General features: G+C 46.4%; 1 non-coding gene across 1 annotated transcript; it reads right to left on the reverse strand.

The window, feature by feature from the left end:
* Window positions 1-1,118: 1,118 nt before the first annotated feature.
* On the reverse strand, window positions 1,119-1,190 carry TRNAG-ACC (transfer RNA glycine (anticodon ACC)). The gene has a single exon. It is a non-coding gene; the product is annotated as a tRNA-Gly (tRNA).
* Window positions 1,191-5,247: the final 4,057 nt, after the last annotated feature.

Here is a 5,247-nt window from a genome sequence, read left to right on the forward strand (position 1 = left end):
CGTGCCGTACGCTGAAAGCTCAACAAACGGGGGATGGGCAATGCAGTGTGATGCAGCAGACTCGAGTGGTCATTTTACTCAAATAACGTAAACACTGAGCAAAAAAAGACGCATGTATAGAAACGTGTGCATCTGGTGTCGACAACTCAGTTATAAAAGCATTCGCCATTACCAGGAATTTGGGACGACTGCTTCTACTTCCCTTGACTACCACCGTGTGGTGTGGCGCATTGTTTTGACCGCTAAGAAAATATTGCGTTCATATCATCCATGACGTAAAAAAGAAATAAAATAACCGAGTGGTGGCCACTGAAGCTGTATGTGCCTCTAGGCTTAACGTCACTGTTTGGGCGATGTCCAAACTTCTGGTAATGTCTTCCTGGCTGTTTCCTTCTGCATTCCTCTGCCGGTGTTGCTTTTCAAGCAGCGAGCGAAAAAGTAGGCAAGAAAATAAACTTAAAAAAAAGGATGGCAAAAAAAGAATATAAGGAATATTATGAGGCACCGGAAATTGAAAACGAAGAAAAGCATCGTCATTAATCACTAAGGAAATTCAAGGCTTTCAACTGTAGCGTCCGCTAGTGCTAAGGCACCGTAATAAAATAACTGTCACAACACTGCGCTAATGATCGTGCAAGTGGCTGTACCATTAAATTTTCAGTCAGAAGCACACTTCAAGAAAAGGATACAGTGCGGACGTTAGAGCGTTCCACAAATACTGAAGGAGAACAAAAGCGTATAATGCACTTCGTCCAGAAATTAGTCAAAAACAGCACATTATAAATAAGAACGGCACTAAAAAGGCGCAGCGTTAAACGTGTTGCTAGGAGTAAGCTCATTTACAGGCTTAAATTAGGACAAACGACGAAAGAGTAATAATAATAATAATAATTGGTTTTGGAGGGAAAGGAAATGGCGCAGTATCTGTCTCATATATCGTTGGACACCTGACCGCGCTGTAAGGGAAGGGATAAAGGAGGGAGTGAAAGAAGAAAGGAAGAAAGAGGTGCCGTAGTGGAGGGCTCCGGGATAATTTCGACCACCTGGGGATCTTTAACGTGCACTGACATCGCACAGCACACGGGCGCCTTAACGTTTTTCCTCCATAAAAACGCAGCCGCCGCGGTCGGGTTCGAACCCGGGAACTCCGGATTGGTAGTCGAGCGCCCTAACCACTGAGCCACCGCGGCGGGGGGGGGGGGGGGGGGGGGGGGGGGGAGAGCTCCGTTCGCTAAAAAGCATATTTCCTCTGCCACGTAACGCCAGAATATTCTGTGGGTATGGGCTATAAACGCGGATTCGAAAAAAATGCTTTTCGGAATAAAGAAGTTGAGTAGCCCGACAATTGTCGTTTACTGCAGAGACTAGATATAGGTTAAGCTGACACCATCATAGTTGTAGTACAAATGTATGAATACACAGTAAATATTTTAGGCATTCCTGGTGCTTACAGGGTAAAAATAATCAATTCGTAAGCATTTGTTTCCAACTATTAGGAGACTCCGTGTTCGACTTCACACACATGCTGTTCCAATCGAAAATGTCACCATTACTAACCACCCTGAAAAAACGAACCAAGAAGATATTCAGCCTTGTAAAAACAACCGATCTCATGATTCCCATTCAATGAGGCACACCCGTCACCCCAGAGAACCTAGGGCCCCACACAGAACTTTTAGGGACTGAATCGTAATAGGAGACTTTGGAGATCAAGGTTCAATTAAACGAAACGCCTGAACAGCCCCAAAGCACTTTCCACAGTGTCCCAGCCAGAACCAAATCCCTCCCTCGCTTTCCATTACCTCTAGCCAATTTATGTGCGAACCAAACGAGACGAGATGAAGCTGGTCGTTAATCGCGACATTAGGACAGCCGAGGAACTGTAGGCGATCAGGAGAGCTGGCTGAGCGGCCAAGTTCAGTAATGGTATACCGGGAGGGGAGCGAAACAGTAACTCCCACTTCGTTCTGCCTTTCTCATTATTTTTTTTTGCAGGCCCTCATTTCACGCAGTGTAATTCCCGTGCTTCGATTCAAAGCCCGGATCAAGTGCGGGTCGCTTAGGTAACGCGCACGGAAAGGCAACTTCGCTTTCGTGGTTCCATGAACTCAGCGTCGGTGGAGGTGGGAAAGGCATGATTGCAGATGGTCGGGCTGTAATTGCGGCCCTCTGTGAAGATGAAAGGAGACGGGAGGGGAGGGGGGGGGGGGATGGTGAAATAGGCGCGCGAAACTTCTGCAACATAACGAAATATTTTTCGGACAAAGTAATTAGAGTCGCCTTCTCTATGGCCGCTTTGGTGGAAATAAACACTCGATCTGCCGAGGCCGAAGCAATAAAATGTGTGAAGGTTAAACAGATTCTGAAGTTTATATTTAAAAATTTCAAGGGTAACGCTGACAATGAAATCTCAATTTGCGATTATACGTTATGTAGTCGTCGCATTTCGCATTTTTAAGTGGATAGCATTATCTTTCACATATTTTATTAGTGCGCGCCAACCGGCTCATCAAAAGCGAGGCGAAGACGTGATGACACCCTTTCCTAGTTTTCCGGTCAGAAGCCAGCTGCGACATATTAAGCGCGCCGTCCTTCACCTGTGGAACATGATACCTGGTTCTGCTGACCGCAAAATTCGCTACTCAAGCGAAGAATACCACAATCAGAATGAAATATATTTGCATTAACGGGAATAAATAAAACAAAATGAAGTAGCAAGAATAATGAGATCACTGCGGCACCCGCATTGGAAGAAGGACTAAGCATTGACGCCTGCTCGCCCTAGCTCTTTGCGCCTTTTTGCCTCGGACCCTTATGCAACTGTCCCTTATCGATTAATCATCCATCGCCTACTGATCACGTGATCATCTCATTGAGAGAATTGAAGTCAATTCATTTCATTTCACAATTGCCTTAATTAATTTGCTTAATTATTCAAGTTTCATCATTGCCCAATTTGAGTTTTGAAACTCGGTGCCACGCTTCGTTTTCAAATTTGGCGCCGCGATTTGGCCCCGCCCACTTCCGATGTTTTCAAGTTTGGCGCCACCTTTACTCCGGCCCCGCCTGCATTTTGGACATTTTTGTTTCTTATTAATTAAATAATTACCCCACTCGCACCTCATGATTTCCCATGCGAGATTTCTTGATGCTCTATCTAATGCAACCATTGTTTTTCTTATTACTCAATTCGTTCGAACGTTATCGTGGTGACAATCTCGTGATGACACGGTTTTTCAGCAGCGCAGGGGACAAAGGACGTGACAAGTGCACAGTACGTGACAAGTGCACAGACATCAGCGCCCTGTCTGTGCAATTGTCACGTCCTTTGTCCCCTGCGCTGCTGAAAAACCGTGTCACACCAACTTGCCCAAGCTTCTACAGTATCGTGATGACACGAAGCCGCAAACATAACCGCACTATGCTTACGCATTAAGATAAACTGAAATAATATTAGGGCTTTTGGCTACGAACCGTGAGCGACAACGAGCAAGCTAGAGAAGTGGACGCACTGGTTAGGCATGTCGGGGCCAGCATCGTCTTAACATTTTATCCGCCTGGTTGATAAGCCTGCGTTGAACTTCCAGGTGTCTATGGCCAAAGAGCCCCGTTACACAAGGTACTTTCGACTACTCAGTTTGGGGCCAAAGACCCATTTTCCAAGCATTTCGACCTAGATACGCCGAACACCAGGCCAGGGGAAACCTTACACCTATTGTACCACCGGTGGGCAGCCGGCGGCACTGGGGATCGAAACCCGCACCTCCTGCATGCCAGACGGATGCTCAACCACTTGGCCATCCCTGCGTTGTGGAGTTTGGTTCGTGAAGGACTGTCTTTAAGTGCGGGCAGGCCCATGTTGTTCGATAAAAAATTGGTTCATCCCCGCACCAAGTTCATGTGTCCTGGTACTGAGTAGTAGTAGTTTAGCGTAGAGTAATGGCGTTTAGAAGTTTGTGGGTTTGTAAATCTCAGCAGAGAAACGACTGCACCCTGTTAAGTTTTCAGCGAGGTGTGAAGTAGCGTTGGCGGGCTCCAGCAAGTTTCAGAGCGTGGTGTACGCAATATGCAGCTTTGGATTTATTCGAGCTGGCTACGTTGCTATTTATTCAAATGCATTACGGCCGCCAAAAAGTGAACCTTGCAAAAATCATCCAACTCATTTGCAAAGACTTCATTCCAGGTTCGTCTTTTAGCACCACAGGTTTCGCAACGACTCCAGGCCGTATTAATTTTGACGGTATGTCAGTTTTATGGCAAGCAACCTTGCTCTTTAATATAACTGATAAATAGAAATGTATTAATCATTCAGTCAGCAAGCAAGATATTAAGTTAGCCATTGCCAGAGTCAACAAGCCCGCCATTAAGGTTCAAAAATTTATAAGGAACGTTATTGCGCTCCACTGAAGCAGTCAACCTTTCAAAATCTCTAATTTCAAACGGAATGTACCACGTTTATTCCTTAACTCGTTAAAAGAAATATTCGTATGGGCGATGTCGGTGGTTTAAACACAATATCCAGGAAAGCTGACTTGGGGACAAATCTTTTGTGCACACAGGACTGCAGACAAAAATAATGGCTCAAGAACCATCCACCATTGGAATGACTGTGGGCCAGAAGAACGCAGTCAGGCGACCACAAAATTTGAACGCGCTCACGATACAATGAACGAGGCAGCAGCGCGCTAATTAGCGACGATAGTAGAGCCTTTGTTTAAAACTCCGGACGAGAATGCTCCTGCTCGAGGACGGGCGCATACGAAAAGAAACCTAAAAGGAAATTGCATGCGCCTCGGGGCGTTCCCTGTTCGCAAGAAGCGCAGGCGTTCCGCGATACGCCAGGCTCGGGGGTGTCCCATTTCGATAACTGAATTACGTCGCTGCAAATGCGGGCATTGTTTCAACGCCGCACAATAGCCAGCTTCCCGGCAGCCGGGAAGAGAAATGAATACACGGGTACAATATCCCTTAGCTGCATGCTGATTAAGGCCCGGGGGCTGCGGACTTCATCTGCGACGATGCAGCGGCAGCTGAGATTTGTGTCCGCACCGCCGCATCTGTGAGCGTTTGTTCACGACGCATCAATCTCCGTCGCAGTGTATGCAGGGAAGATGTGGTTTGGATTCATTGTACTGTTAGTGCAGTTCAAAATATCACGTGGCCATAACGGTAAGCACACGAGCTATTCTAAGCACAAAACAGGATCGAGTAGCAAGCTATCAACTGGCACAACTTTACCCACGGAAA

Source organism: Amblyomma americanum, chromosome 7, assembly GCF_052857255.1.
Source record: "Amblyomma americanum isolate KBUSLIRL-KWMA chromosome 7, ASM5285725v1, whole genome shotgun sequence".
NCBI lineage: Eukaryota > Metazoa > Arthropoda > Arachnida > Ixodida > Ixodidae > Amblyomma > Amblyomma americanum.